Source organism: Ictalurus punctatus, chromosome 9 (assembly GCF_001660625.3).
Source record: "Ictalurus punctatus breed USDA103 chromosome 9, Coco_2.0, whole genome shotgun sequence".
In the NCBI taxonomy this organism is placed as follows: Eukaryota; Metazoa; Chordata; class Actinopteri; order Siluriformes; family Ictaluridae; genus Ictalurus; species Ictalurus punctatus.
The window spans coordinates 20,970,273-20,986,051 of record NC_030424.2 but is presented as its reverse complement, the minus strand read 5'-3'; the positions used below and the strand labels follow the sequence as shown (position 1 = coordinate 20,986,051).

Sequence of the window (15,779 nt, the reverse complement as noted above, 5' to 3'; positions counted from 1 at the left end):
TTCTTACTGCAGGACAGTGATCCAAAACATACATCAAAATCAACACAAAAATGGTTTACTGACCACAAAATCAAGGTCCTTCCATGGACATCCCAGTCCCATGACTTGAAACCCATATAAAACCTGTGGGGTGAACTGAAGTGGAGAGTCCACCAGCAAGGATCTCGACATTTGAAGGAGAGATTCTGTATGGAGGAATGGTCTCAGATCCCTTGTCATCAAGCCTCAGCGCTGTTATCATGGCAAAGAGAGGTAGTACAAAGTATTGACTAAAAGGGTGCCAATAATTGTTGCACACTTACATTTAACAAAGATTTTTTTTGATAAACCTGTTTTTTGTTTGCAATTGTTTGATATCCATGAGAGCACAGTATTTTTGTGATTTTCTTTAACAAAAGATCAAAAGGTTAAACAATAAAGACAATCCTTCACAGCCTTCTTTGCTCATATTTACCAAGGGTGCCAATATTAGTGGAGTGCACAGTACGTTTCTGGCTAATTGTTGTACACACCAAATCTAATAAGCAAATATATCAGAATGTAAATAGCATAATGGTGCAATGTAAAAGCAAATATTAGTCTCCTTATTTGTTTTTTCTCAGGCAGGGCAGGGAGGCAGGGAAAGGCCAGAGAAAGCAAAGAGGAGGAGAGAAATGCACTGCCTATTGATTATCTTACACACATAAGTACAAGTGACCTGTAATCCACAGAGCACTTATCGACTCCTGTGCACCAGATCCAGTAACGGCTGATCGATACAGGCCAAGATGGCTACGGTACGGTGTAAAGTGCTCAGGCCAGACTCGACCCAGCCGAGCCCAAAGGCACTTCAGCATGAAAGCACACCTTCTTTTCTTCTGAATGATATAAAAAAAAAGAGAGAGAGAGCGAGGGGGAAAAGAGGGCAGCTGATTTACTGCTCTAATGAGGCAGTCCCTGCAGCCAGTTGTTTTGTGTGAGGCTCGCTATGACCTTTCGCTCTGCGCAGGAGCCCTGCCGCCTCATTTTTCACATTCTTGCAATTACGTTAACGCTTGAAGCACTCACTGACTCCTAGCTCCTGCCCGGGCCTGGCTGGACGTAGCTCCACTGCACTAAACGGCTCCGGCTGCTTCCCAGCGGCCCATGCTGCTCATCAGTAAAGAGTTTCCACACTCCACTGAAAACAGGCCAATTGTAGGTTAGCAGAACAAAAGCGAAGAGAAGTAGCAAGGTAGAAAAAAAGAAAACTAAATGATGTTCGTAAAAAGAAGTTCTGTAAAACCGTAAAAGGTCTGACTGTTTACGAATAGGTGAAGAAAATATGTAGATAGATAAATGTGCTACTTTGACACCTGGACTATTTCTATCAAGCAGTCGTCATTTTAATGAAGAGTGTATATTTCTGGTTAGGAACTGTACGTACAGTTCTATGCAAAAATCTTAGAGACCCCAATTTTTTTAAAATGCTAATTTGTCTTAGATTTTTTAGTCTTTGATTTTTTGGGAGATATTTTATGACTTCTGCATTATTGGGTAAGTAACAAACACATTACATTTACAACAAAAAATAACTCTTAAAATGTTTGTATGTTATTAAAGAATAGAATATATGTAATAGACCACGTTTCAGAAAAAAAAAAAAAAATGAATGCTTGCTGTCAGGGACAACCTGCAAAATCAGAGGCAAATGAGACACGTCACTTCAGTCTCCAGAAGAACTGTGGCAGTTTCTCCAAGATGCTTAGAATAACGTCCCAGCCAATTTCCTTAAAAAAACTGCAAAAAATGTACCTCAGACTACTGATGCGTTTTTAAAGACAAACGATTGGCTTTGTTTAGTTTAGTGCTGTTCACTGCTTTTTATAGAAGTTTTTTTTTAGGTAGGAAAAACTTTTACACAGTATTGTATAAATCACCCACACGTGCATATCTATGGATGCAGTTAGCTAACAAATTTGATATTGTGTGGTTGTAATCAGTCCTTCTCTGTCCCTGTTGGCTGTACAATATTTTATGCATAATTACCTTTTTAAAAAATTTTTTTTTTTTTTTTTTTTTTTTAAATTAACCTTACCTTCTGGCAAAAGAGCACATCTGCTGACTCACTTCCTGTACCTCCTCTCCTAATTATTATTATAATTATAATTATATCCTAGTTATTAAATAGATTAAATAGCCTAAAAAAAAATTTTCTACTTGGACTAATTATCATTAACCAAGGTGGCTTTATGAATATTTCCAAGCAAGATGCCCATTAGTTTTCCTTTAGCTCAGAGCTATAGGTTGCAATCGGTTTACAGCTTCAACATGTTGAACTGCTGAAAGCATCGGCTAGCGGTCTCTACTGTAGTTATTAGATGTAAATAAATAAACTTAAATAGAAGCACATTTTACAGATTTTTTCAGCAACTGAGCATCCCTGATGACACGGCGAGAGCACGGAGTGTAGAAGTGCTGTGTGGGTGCATGATTGCACTCGGGCCGTTGAGTGCGTGGCAGGCCTCTCCTGGCCTAAGGCCCCTCTCTGCAGAGTCAAAGTTTCTTATAAGTAGTTATTCCTGATGAGGGCACAACTCCCAGCTTGAACGAGGCCTGTTGACTCGGCCTGTTTCTGGATATAGAGTGCATTTGCCCTGTTTTCTTTCGCAGCAAGTTTCCAACGTCTGTGCCGCAGAATGTAAAAGGGCAGAAAAGGAGAGGAGAACATAGAAAGGATTCCAGCTTCATTAAAAATCAAGATGGAGGCCGTGTTGTGTGTTTGTTGTTGCCCCTGGCTCACATTGAAATCTGTTAGGTGTGTGTGTGTGTGGGGGGGGGGGGGGGGGGGGGGGTGGTTGCTGCCTGTCTCTCCATGCCTGTTAAGACTATAATTTAGAGGAATAATTAAAACCGAATACTGCCCCATAAACAAAAGATAAACTATAAAGCGGTAACATTGCCTGCTGTTTCATGGCCGTCACTCCCAGCTGTTGGAGGACTGATCATTTTTACACAGTGCCCAGGCTAAGTACAGCTCAATGGTCCAGCAAAGACTACAGCCTTGATCACGGTGCACAATGCCTCGCTAGGCAATATACACTCTCTCATGCACAAAAGGGCTTTGGATGGAACAGGTGTCTGGAGAATAGCTTATATTTGAGCCAAAATGTAGGCTGTTTCCAGGAACTACTCTTCTATTTTTCTTCACTGTTATTTGGTAAGAACTTTGTTTTTTGCGTTTCAGCATACCACCTTGAGCTTATCTGTAATAATAAGTTTGTTTTGCAATTCAGCAAACCATCTTGCGAATTAGACCTGACCTGAAACATCATATGATGCTGTGAATTCCTGGCTGTTGAGTTGTATATCTATAAGCAAGACAGTGACTTGGAGAACATTGAGTATAGATAGGCTGGTGGTGGGGAAACAACATAGCGGATACTTTCAGACTCCCATTAGCATAAAACTGAGTAAATTATTCATGATGAATGCTTAATCTTAAGGGAAAGCTCTAGTTAATGTAGATAGTGCTCTGAGAGCACGTTTCTTGCTGGATTCAGCATTCACAGGCGCTTACGGGAAAAGGCCTCACCACTCAGTCCTCTCTGTTCCGAGCTGTTTCAAGGGGTTGCGCTCTCCCGTTCCCACTTATACTCTCTACTCCTGTCTGTCCTTTTCTTTCCTTTCTCTCCCTCTCTCTCTCTCACTCTCCCTCTCTCTCTGTAATAGACTCTGGCCTTTTTCCAGAGAGCGATTAAACGGAACGATCATCTCTCGCTCTCTCATGCTCTCTGGCTCTCCCTTGCTCACTCTACATGTATGCCTGATTAGTGAATTAGAAGAAAAACACATTAAAGGCAAAGAAAGCAGAGCACTGTTAATGCTGTCCAGTAAGTTAGTGAGAGTACTTCTAATAACGTCATTCTTTCTTCTCCACCCCCTTTACCTTTGTCACACCCTGTCTTTTGTCTTTTTTGCACCCTCAGGCTCTCTCACTCTTTCTCTCTCTCTCTCTCTCTCTCTCCCCCTCTGTATGGAAGGTCCTAATCATGACCAGCCTGTAAACTCTGAAATGGGTTAGTCCAAAGTGCACAAAAATTTGCTGAAATTACTATAGAATGAGTATAGCAGCATATGAATGAATGTTGTGCATCATTAGGAAGTTTTTTTTTTTAATCATCCATACCGTTTTAAAATAAGGAGGTTTATCAGGGCATGACAATAATCATGAACTATATAGAGCTGAGAGACTTTTACGGCAGGACAGTGAGAAAGAAAGTAAATGAAATATAAACTGGAAAAAAAGTGAAACAGAAAAGGGAGAGTGGAGGGGTGGTATATGAAGACCTTGCACTCTCCAACCCCTTTCATGTCCAGGTGGTGATTTTGAACATGCAGGACCTGTTGTAAAATTGCTAAAAGGGATTTGAGACCACACCCCCGGGGGGCTCCGTGTGCTCCATTAAAGCCACTGTATTTTTACAAGCATGACAATGTGCTGGCCCTTTAAAAAGACACCAGTTTGCACTGGAATTTTTTCAAGTCTTGTTTTGGCAAGCCATGCCTGAGGGGGTCAGCTAAGAAGTCATTCGTAAGGGGTAATAATCCGATGACTCCTGTCTCAACCAGATTTTGTTTCTCGCTGACTGCAGGTGTTTTTTCTGCTGCTGCTCTGTGTGAGTTTTCATCAAAAGTAGAGCCAAGAAGAGACAAGGGAAGAGACAGAAGTCGCTGCAGTTGTGTCGGTTCTGACCTGTGTTTGTTGCTGCGTTTCCATTAGAGCAGTCAAAGGGGTTAGAGAGGCCATTGTACTCAAAGACACACCTGCAGGGAAACTGCAAAGCTGTGCCTAACTGCTCATCCAGGCCATTTAAGGTGTACTTATTTGGGAATTAACACTGACTCCTAGGCCCCCTCCCATCAACCCTTTTGTGTCTGTCTGATGGGCCTTACTTTCATTCCACTTTATTCTTTCTTCTGCCTCCCTCGGCTTTCTAATCCACCCGCCCTCCTTTTCCCTATGGCTCTGCTAATGTCCGAGCCCCAGTTGCAGACTGGCTTCCTGGAAGAAAGTGAGAGTTGCTGAACCTGTAGTCGAGTGTCTTTAGCCTGTGCAGGCATGGTGTGGTGGAGCTGGAACTAAGCAGAGCAGCCATACCCTACAGGTACCTGTCAAACTGAACAGTTCAAGAGAGTGGGAGGATGAGAACGAGAGCATGGGCAGATTTGAGTTGGTCCCTCCCCCGCCTGCTTCCATCGGCACAGCTAACACATTTATGCAAATCTTTTTGGGCATTATTACAGATAAGCTCATTTTATAGCCTGATTTCCACTCTCCTGTGTGCTATAATGAGTCTCTGTGCGTGGGGGTGCATGTTTGGGGAAGAATACCGGCCTCGTGCCCTGCAGTCTGCACACAGTGGAGAGCTTTTGTTTTTCCATTTGAAGAGAGCGGGACGGAGGAGGTGTTGAATTTGACAGTAGTTAGTGCCATTAGCTCTTGTTATTGGAGGCAGCAGTCTAATAATTTCTAATTACCCCAAGGAGGTATTAGGAGTGTTAGGAAGCAAGGATAATTTCTTATTTACACGCCTCAAGCAGTGAGCACTCTTAAAGAACGGAGGGTAATGTGAAACAAAACAAATCAACATGCCAAACAGGGCTACAGCCTGGGGGGAGATAATGTTCATTATGCATTACGATAATTCATTTAGAAGGTTATCAATTTCAGAATAGAGGGGGCTGTTTTGACTAGTGGAAAAACACACATACATGCATGATTTCAAAGAAAGGAGATGAAAAAAGAAGGATACTATTCAGAATTGGCCTGGCTGCTCTATTTCTAAAGGCTTGTTGCAATTACAGTTTCCATGTTTCCAGGCAAATCATGTTTCTTAAATGCACCCAGTCTTTTCTGCATTCTATCCCTGGCATTGTTTTACTCACTCAACATACAGAAGCTTGATTTGCCTTTAATCAAAGCCACTTGGCTAAAGAATTTGCTTTTGATCCCATTTGTTCTAACTTAACCTAAACATAGTAATGCTCTTTTTAAAAAATAAATAAATAAAAAATACTGTAACTGCTGTTAAAGTGGCTTCAGCAATGTACTGGATATTGCATGTTCCATGAGTGCCATGTTTTGATTTCAGTGTCTTGACAACATATGTTCCCTCTCTCGTTTTTTTCAAACCCATCTTTCCTTGGACAGTGAAACGGTAATGAGTAAGGCTCCATTAGAACAATTGCAGGAAGCTTAGGAAAAGAAGAGTGGCAAACGACAGAGAAAGACAAAACGAATGCCTAGAGGTAGCCATCTCCACAATTCTACTCAGTCCATTCCAAGAGGAAAAAGAAACATATTAGAAGACTTTATTTAATGTTGATAGTGAAAAGAAAAGCACACAAAAATCTCCCTTTCTGAGGTTAGAACTGCATTGTTTGGGCCGAATGCTTACTCTCTGGGATGCAGTCCTCAGACAACTGCCTGTCTGGTGGAGACATCTGTGGAGGCTGACCCCCTGACCCCAAAAAAGAATGCTGTGAAGGTGGGGGAATGCTGACTTTACCCCTCACATGGCCCGGAGGACAGCCAAGCGGCGCATGAGAACAAACTCCGCAACTATTAAAAACTACACAAAGAAAGACAGAGGGAGAGAGAAAGAGAGAGAGGGAGATAACAATAAAGAAAAAGCTAGATCAGGCCAAAGCATATAGGACTGGTCTTTTTTTTCTGCCCCAAAGGCCTCGCTGCTACTGCTCCTCCTCGGACCCCATGAGATCGTTTTCATCCTTTATGAGTAAAGATGAGCCGGGTGGAGACGGAGAGCAGGAGAGGTTATGTAGCCGAAGAGCTCCGGTTTGGTGGGGAGCTGCTCCCTGCTACTATGGCCGCCCGCTATTCAGTGCACCTGCCATTGTGTGGGCATCCATCCAGCTCCATTGTTGTAACAGAAAATGAGTCGTGCTCCCTGTGGCTCTGGAGGCATGCAGGAGCAGTTACGGCCACCGCTGCTCTCATTCCCACAATCCACCACATCTGTACTCCTCTTCCTCCTGATTTTATACGCTATGTACATTTTGCTCACGAATGGTTATTCACTTTCAGATTCATGTTTGTCAATCTGTCTGCCTGTCTGTCTCTCTGTCTGGATAAGCGAACATTCAGAGCTACTCTCTCTGCCCATGAGCTTCAGGCGACTGCCTCAGCTTCTACTTCTGAGGTCTGATGGGAAGGGAAAAATTGGAAAGTCAATAATGAGGGCCAGAAAAAGAAAGAAAGATCCAGAGAATATACACAAAAGAAGGGGAAAAAAGACTAAAGCAAAGAATATAATGGTCTTGAAGAGGCATAATGGTGGTGAGGAATTGCATCAGATGTTTTCAGTCCAAGCTAGTACTTTAAAGGCGCTTGATAATGTCGTCATTAAGAACGTGCCACATTATAATGATATCTTGAGGAACAGGTTCAAGATATTATAGCCAATTCGCTATAAGTTACAGTGCCAAAGCACACTTATGATGTGACTGTCATCATCTACTACACCATTTTTCAACACAGACATTTTCTTCCTGGGTTCTCCAAGTCTTAATGTCAGGCAGCTAATTAAGGAAACATGCGAGTAATGTGTGGGATAATTCATTTGGGCAGGTCAAGGTATTCGAGTGGCAATAATTGGAGCCCTGGACTTCCAAACTCTTATTTCTCACTGTGGTAATAAGCACCTCGCCATCTCAGCTATGGCCCGAGTGCAATTTTTACTGTCAAGAGCTTTCAAGGCTCTAAAGTCAGACAGAGTGCCAGCACTGGACTGTAATAAAATGACCTGCTGATCTTACCTTACGGACTATAGATGCTAGGAGCTCATCAAAAGCTGGCAGCTGCCTCCATTAACAGGGGAAAATTGTCTCATGTCAAGGCATTAAGCCAGCCGTAAATGGTTCTGCGACGATATTTCCATCTTAATTAATTAATTTACAGTTGAAATTTCTGTTATGTTCTACTGGCATTTAAGCATTCCTGAGAGCAGTGAGGGAATTCTGGAGAGGGTTTTCCTTTTAAGTTGGAAGAGAATAAAAAGAGTGCATGCTTTTTTTTTTGGAAATGATAATTACAGTCAGGAATGTCTGTGGGGAGGACAGCAGGCCATGGTTATTGACTTGTAAAGGAGCCGGTAGGTGAGTCTTGACAAGACGCGAGCAGGCCCGAATCTTGTAAAGAAGTATCTGATTTCTCTGCTAGTTGGGTCCCTAGAGAGGCTACCGTGCTCTATCTGCCTGTGTTCATCGTGGGCTCGCTGCTATATGGTTAAAAAAAAAGGGGGCAGATAAAAAAGAATGCAGAGTGACTTTTTCGTGAGAGAAGTGTTCTTTGCTTCTGCAAGGTACATTGGGGTGAAGTGGGGAAAGTCACTGTATTTCCGTTTATGTGTGTGTGAGAGCAACAAAGGTCAAGTGGCAAAGAGAAGCAAGTCAGCAAGAGGGAAGACAAAAGTGGTGATCAGCTAACATGGCTGCTCGCAGGCCTGACTAATTCATGAAGGCAAACTGTGCAAGAGAGGCAGGTGGAATTGGAAGAAGTTTATACTGACTCTAGTGAACAGGCACGGCCCTAACCCAGGGGGGTGACTCTTCTCGGTTTGAACTTTATCAGGGGCTACACTTAATCAATAAACTATTGGAAAAAGAATTAATTACTAAAGCAGAATAAAACAGCTGCATTTTAAACCGAGGATTCATCAATTCGGTAATCTCTCAGTTTCAACTCAGGTGCCAAGAGGATCATTCTGACTTCATGTAATGAGGAACTGTGGGAGTTTAGCTCCCCTGCAACACCCTTTTCTCAAACGCACATACACACACTCCCACCATGCTCTCTTTCTTTCCGCCAACCGTGCCTGATGGTTGAGGAATTCACAGTCGTCTTTCCCTCAGCTGTTTGTCATCACTGTCGAATCTCCTGACTGAGAGAGCCTCCTCTTCCCTGTTCTTGCCTCCATTTGGTGTCCCGTGGCTCCCACTCCCCCGCCTTCTCTTCTGCCACATTCCCTTCCTACCAAATTCCTGTCTTCCCAGGGATGGCGAAAGGGTATTAATGTGAAAGGCTCCGATGCTGGGGCCAATGAAGCGCGTTTTGTCCCTCTGAGGGAGAAGCGGACATTCCTGAACGCAGGGACAACCCCCCCCAACACGTCACCCCAGCAGGACCCACCTCTCTTCTGAACCCAGTGTAGTGAATTTCAAGGAGGGTTGAAAAAGGGTTATGGGTGATGAATTGGGTTTTTAGTGAGCTCATTAGGAAGCCAAACAGAGTTTAGCCGGTGGAGCGGAGTGGAGTGGGGCCGCAGCGCAGTAATCAGTTCTGCTCGCTTTGTTCCCTGCCTCCAGGACATTTTCAGAGCGAAACTTCATGGCAGTGAGCTGATGAGAGGGTCGACTGAACAGAGGTTACAATCTGATGGTTGACTTGTTGATTTATAAACCTTTTAATTCATTTACTCTCCTGTCTCTTTCGCCTTGCTTGTCCAAATGAGCAAGGCTAAAACCCTCGCCTCTGTGAGCACCTTCTTTGATGGCAACATCCAGCGTTGTGTGGTGGATTCTCTTTTAAAAACCACAACATTTATTATGTATTTGTTTTAGTTTGAAGTGTAATTGAGGGTAAAGAATCACTATAAACAATATTATCTGCTGGAGGGATGTGTTAAATCTGAGTGTTAGCACTGGAATGAGGGAGTCTCTCTCTCTCTCTCTCTCTCTTTCTCTCTCTCTCTCTATCTGCAGCTTCTCTCTCTTTTCTGAAGAGGACTTTGATATTCCCTTACCAGGAATTAATAAAGCCATATTGCCGTTAGCAGCCAAATCCACACTTCTTTTCTCTCCGCCTCTGTTTTCTTTCAAATCACACTCTCTCTTGCTCTCTCGCTGTCTTGGCTCTTGGTGTTTTTCACAGTTTTCCCCTCATCATTTGCACAGCATATGAATCCTGTTTTGGTGAGAATTTATGTAATTTGCTCTGCTAATTATTGCCGTAATTAACACTTTAATTACTGCAGTGTGAAACTGCTCTGCTCCGCAGGTCTCCGCCTCCACCAATAGTAAGAGCTCGAGACACAGGCAATCAGGCATGCAGGCTCAGTCGTTATTTGTTTTCCATAATAATGCAGCTATCAAAGTGTACAGGGACAGAAAGATATAGATGGAGAGAGAGAGAGAGAGAGAGAGAGAGAGAGAGAGCTGAGAGGCTGGGTGCACCTCGATAACCTCTGGGACCAATTAGTACAATTTGATTTAGAAAAAAACAGGGAGGAAGAGCTTGGGCTGTGTGCTTGGTTTAGGGAATGGAGAACGGGGTGGAGTTGTCAGAGAGTCAGTGAGTGTGAAATCTTTGGTCTAGACCCAAGGCCCTTCATTAGGCTCTGATCCCTGTCTCTGGAGCGAGAGGCAGTCATGGGCATCACAGCGCCTTTTAGTTCTCCCCAAAAGGAGTGTGAGAGGAGGTGGGGGTGTTGCTCTCTCATCCTCAGCAATTTATCCCTTTACAATTCATGAAAATTGGAGCCTGACATCTGCAACAGCCTGATTGTTTCTCAGTGTCTCCCTCTCACACATCTTTATTGCATTTCTTTGTCTTTTTTTTTTTTTTGACTCATCTAAATGAACTTTCCTGTTTCATTGGGATGTAGATGCACCCCCTCCTTTCCACATACACTTCTCAGCGCCTTAAACAGTACTGCTCAAGGCGACAGTGCATCCACTGCATGCACATATTTGCTCTCTCAGTCAGTACAGATCATTTGTGGCATCTTAAAATAAAACATTTAGTGTCATTTTAGTTTCCTTGCTGAACCCTTGTGGCAGTTGTGAGGACTTTTGCACTCAGAGGCTGGCAATTTAGGCACGCACACAGCACTCATCCAAATGAAAGGTTTTGTGACTTATGAAATTATCAGCAGTGCTGAGTGATTAACAGGCTAATGAGTGGCAGAAGGGAGGGGAAGAGGGGGGAAATGGAAAATCAGGGGCGCAATCAGAGGCCGGGAGCAGCCATTGTGGGCCTCTCAAAGGCCCTATTTATGATGTAATTAGATAATTGTTGTTACAGGTAGCAGGTTAATTACACTTGTAATTATCCAGCCCAGAGCCTTTGATAATATACATAGCTGGGCTTCCCCAAACATCAGGGTTATTGGCAGATGATTATCACTTTGAACTGATTGCGAGAAGGACACTACTTTCCCTATTCCTTCTTACTCTCTCTTATTCTTTCTCCCTATTGGGACGTTTAAAGAAAGGTAGGAGGGATTAATGTGGTGAAAAGGTAGGCACAAATGTGACCATGAGCTACACTGGCTCAGCTTTTCCTCTTGTCCTGGGTTTGTGATATTCTGTGCTGCAATGTCAGGGCAGTGCCTCAGTAGAGAGGTGATAGTTATCTACAGCATTCCTGGGATGTTCGAAAGCTATCTTTCTGATGGCAGGGCTGGGGGGCCTCTAGTATGTGTGTGTGCTCCAGTCCCTTCGAACACACTGCATCCTCCCAGTGCAAAAAGACATCTCATTAAACCTCTTATTCCACTTCATTTACGAGGAGGCCTAACTATGTGTTCTTCAGCACAAACAACCACAAATTAGTGCTGCAGTTGAAAAAAAACAATACACAGATAGAGATTAACGCTGAGAGAGGATGCAGCTGTGTGAAGGCAAGACAAGTTTGAGATGGGGGGAAGGGGGAGGGGGCGGTGTTACACTGAATTGCCTGTGTGGAGGGAAAGAAGAAAAAAAAGTTTCACAGAGCTGCTAATGACTTGCAGTGTCTCACTCCTAATTTGTTAGCACAGTGCAGTGTTTACCAAGCTGTTGTTTTACAGGCTAGCATGCACACTGCTGCTCGTGAAATAATTGCTATTGCCGGTCCTCTGGGATGATCCGATTCTGCACTCTGTATTCTCTTCACCTGAGCTGTTCTGAACTATGACCTGAACCAGCGAGCACAGTCAAATCCAGCCTTTAGAGAGTGCTAAACTGCCGATACAGCAGTGGACGAGTGTGTGTTTTGTGAGTGTGTGCCTGTGTGATGAGGCCTACTAGAGTGTGAATGGAAGTGCTCTGTGTCAGGACCATGTGGCCCGGGTGCAGGCGAGGGTCCCTGCGTGAATCCTGGGTAAATAAAAAAAAAGAGGAGGGGGGACAACTGACAAAGAAAGCAGAGCCCCTGCTACAGCCCACATTGGCAGCCATTTGGGCTCTTGAATGTGCTAAATGCTGCTTATGCCGACTGAAAGGTTCAGGAGAAAAGGAGGGAAAAAGAGGCTTAAAATCCCATTTTTTTTCTCTCCCTTTCTCGGAAAGGGAGCCTTGAAGAAGAATCGACCAAAGGGAGGAGGGAGCTGTAGGGGCAGTGCTGCAGGCTGAGGTGAGGAGATGGCGTAACAAGACAGGGCCTGCGTTGTTCCCTCTGCCTTTGAGGGCTTGAGGGTGAGCACTATGGCGTGGGTCACTGCTCTCTAGCATGCACCCCTCTGCTTTCCTGTTTAAACACTGACGCTGAGGCATCATGCAATATCCTTGTGATTTCCTGCTGAATATGGCGAAGTCTTCATGAACATGGCTGAGCAGCATAATCCAGTGGGTGGGGGGAAGCTTTAGCTGTAGTGGGTCCTAAATTAGTCACTTTAAGCACAGCCTCTGGAAGGCACTGCCTCCACATTTATGCTCCATTACCCTGAAACAAATGCCCAAGCCAAGCGAAACGCAAATCCACTGCTAAGTCACTCTGTGAGGACAAAGCTTGGCTTTTGAGAATATGAGCTAGATACACAGCATGTCGATAGCGTGAAGAAGTTTTACCATCCGTACCTAGTGCCAAAACATTGTTGACTTAAAACTCAAACTTTCATCTTTCAAAAAGTAAAAAACTACTTTTACATGTTGTTTGAATTTGGAAGCAAATCATTTTTGACATATTTGCATGACATGACCCAGAGTATTCCATGGCAGTTTGCCTTTAAAAGCTTCAGTGTACAGCACCCTTAGCGTCATCTCTGAGCACTAACCTTGGAACATACCATGCCCCCTAGCCATGTAGCCAACACAGTTATATCCGCAGGACTTATTTGTAGCATCCTGCAGACAAACAGTCTCTATACACTTCTCTTAGAATTCAGGACACACGTCACTGGCCACATGTCTGCTTGTATGTCCACAAGCAGACAACATCAGTGACAAAATCTCCTAAAATTCTGTTAATGTGAGAACATAATATTTACTGACATCCTAGACTTTTAGTGAGGCATAAATATGGGGGTAAAAGTGTAATAATCAGGTTTTAGTGATGACTTCACTGATTTGTTTGGAAATTGTGTTAATTGTGTTATAGGATCAGCTTTACTGTCCATGCATGCATGCTTACATCAGGGACACATTTTGTTGGGATGACACAAAGAGGGATGGAGTGAGGAGAAAGAGGGAATAAAGAAGGAGGGCAATAGGGCCTGGCTTTTTTCATCCTTCAAGGGCATTGCTTTTCCACAAGTGCCTGGGGCTACACTCCAGCACCTCTCCTCCCTGAGGCCTTTCGCCTGCCTCCTAATAGCCATCCCCATCTGTGTCACACAGGCAGATGATGGGATGCTTCCCCTTCCCTTTTTTCCACTCTCTCCCTCTCTCTCTGTCTCTCTTTTTTAGCAGATTGCACATCCACACAGGTTAAAATGCCAGAGTTGCCAGGGAACAGTCAGAAGCCATTAGTGTTTGGGACAATTTGCCCTGCAGCACTTCTTCTCTGGCTCATAAGAAAGGAGTGGGGGCGGATGTAAATCACCAACTCGCCTTTAGATGTAATGAGGGTGTGCAAGTTTGTCCTCCTTTCTTCCTTTCTTTCTTTCTTTCTTTCCTTCTTCTTTTTTTCATTCCCTTCATTCCTTCCTTCTTGGTTCACACATTTGTATTACCCGGACTACATGCAAACGTAAACTTGTTTCCACTTATACTTATAGCTGTAGCTGAGAAGCAGGCTGCTCACATTGTGTACAGTGTAGGAGCACAAGCATGCATGCATGCATGTGTGTGTGTGTGTGTGAGGGAGATAGAGAGTTGCTGAAAGCCTGGGAGTCTGATTTCACCCTGCTGGGGAGGCAGGCTGAGCCTACTGGAGCGGCCAGAGCTGGAGGGTAATGAAGTGACAGGTCAGTCTGTAAATACGCATGGGTTGGCCCGGCCCCGGTGAGGGGGAGGCTATCGCGTTGCAGTGAAAATGGAAACGTCAATAAAATTAATCTGCCGTCCTTTTGGCCAGGGCCACTCAGTCTCTCTGCGTCTGGACTCTACCGAAGTGGCCGTGTGGCCAACAGCAGGCGCAGCTTATGACACCACAACAGCAACACAAGTTTGTACTGCTACACCCAAACACGACACGTGTAAACCCCCCCTCAACCCTTCCACACACCCACACACCAACACACACACACATACACACAAGCTTCTCCCCTCCTTGGGTGATGTTATTATTATTGAAGTGGAGAGCAAACTGGAGAATTAGCACGCCGTCTGGGTCACATTTCTCAGGAAGCCACACACGGTCAGGCTGAGGCTACGGCTTGGCTCCAGTTTATTGTTTTAGGCTTTCCTGAACAAGGGCTTTTACTTAGCCTGGGATTTATGGCATTTGCTGCTAATGAATGCCCATTCTACAGTTACAACGCTCACAGACCCTGTCCACTATTCCCACATGTGTGGGTCTACAGTGGCAGTTTCTATAAGTCCGGGCAGAGAGCAGAGTCACCGCATGCCCTCTGTTTCACTCTTATGTGTGCCTTTGCACTAATGAAAGGGACACAGCACTCGGTAAAGAAGTAAAGGGGAAAGAGAGTGAAAAAGTAGAGGGGGAAAAGATGTAGAGAAGGGGGTCGTCTGCACTGTCCTTGTATTCTTCATGTATTTTGCATGTGATTACTCCTCCAGTCGGATCATTTTTCTTTCCTCCTGTTTAATGTTATTACTTCAAATATTTATGTGAGATTATGGCTTGTGTAGGTGCATGTGATTGATGTTTCCCCAAAAACAGGAAGACATACAAGTCTGGATTTGGAGAATGTCGGGGTCCTGCAATGCCTTAGTGGAGAAGTTTTACAGATACATAATTTAGATGCCCTCAAGGAAGGCTTTCAAGGCATTTTTGCCCGAGGGCAAGAAAAAATAACCACGGCTGCTAAAAGTAAATCATTTTTGCTAATGCACAGCTAATGGTGCAGAGGAGCAGGAAGAAGGCGAGGGCTTGGGATTAGAACTTGGGTTTAAAGGAAGCCAGCCTGCCTTGATATGCGCATGTTTCCTGCCCAAATCAAACGCTGACGGGCATTAATGCTGCACAAAGCTTCCATGCCCCTATCATGCAAATGAGCGGGCGGGAGGGGGAGGGACCAAGGGGAGATGGACTACACTCTATTATGTGCGTCCAAGTGCAACAATGAAACACTACTGCGCACTTCCCACTTACTATTCCTTAACTATTCCTAAAAAACAACACTCATGTCCACTGTTCATTTTGTTGGTATTTGTATCAGTATTAACTTTATAAGTTTATGTATAATGTTTATAAGTATGTTTGACGCATGTAAATATATCCTAATTAATGGCATGAGCTCCAGTCTTGGAACAGCAGCTTTTAAAATCCTTTTCTTGCCTTCTGTTTAATCGTTCTGTTGACGGTTCAGGATTTTATTTGGATCGAAGCAAAAATAAGATTCAATAACCTCCCATCCATGATTGAGGTTACATTACAAAAAGTACATGAGGCTGTAGGAGATTATGTTCCGTTT

The 15,779-nt window shown here is 44.0% G+C and overlaps 1 protein-coding gene across 7 annotated transcripts in view; it reads left to right on the top strand.

The window, feature by feature from the left end:
- Window positions 1–15,779, top strand: part of meis2a (Meis homeobox 2a) — a 69,865-nt gene that overhangs the window by 14,213 nt on the left and 39,873 nt on the right. The window lies entirely within an intron of this gene.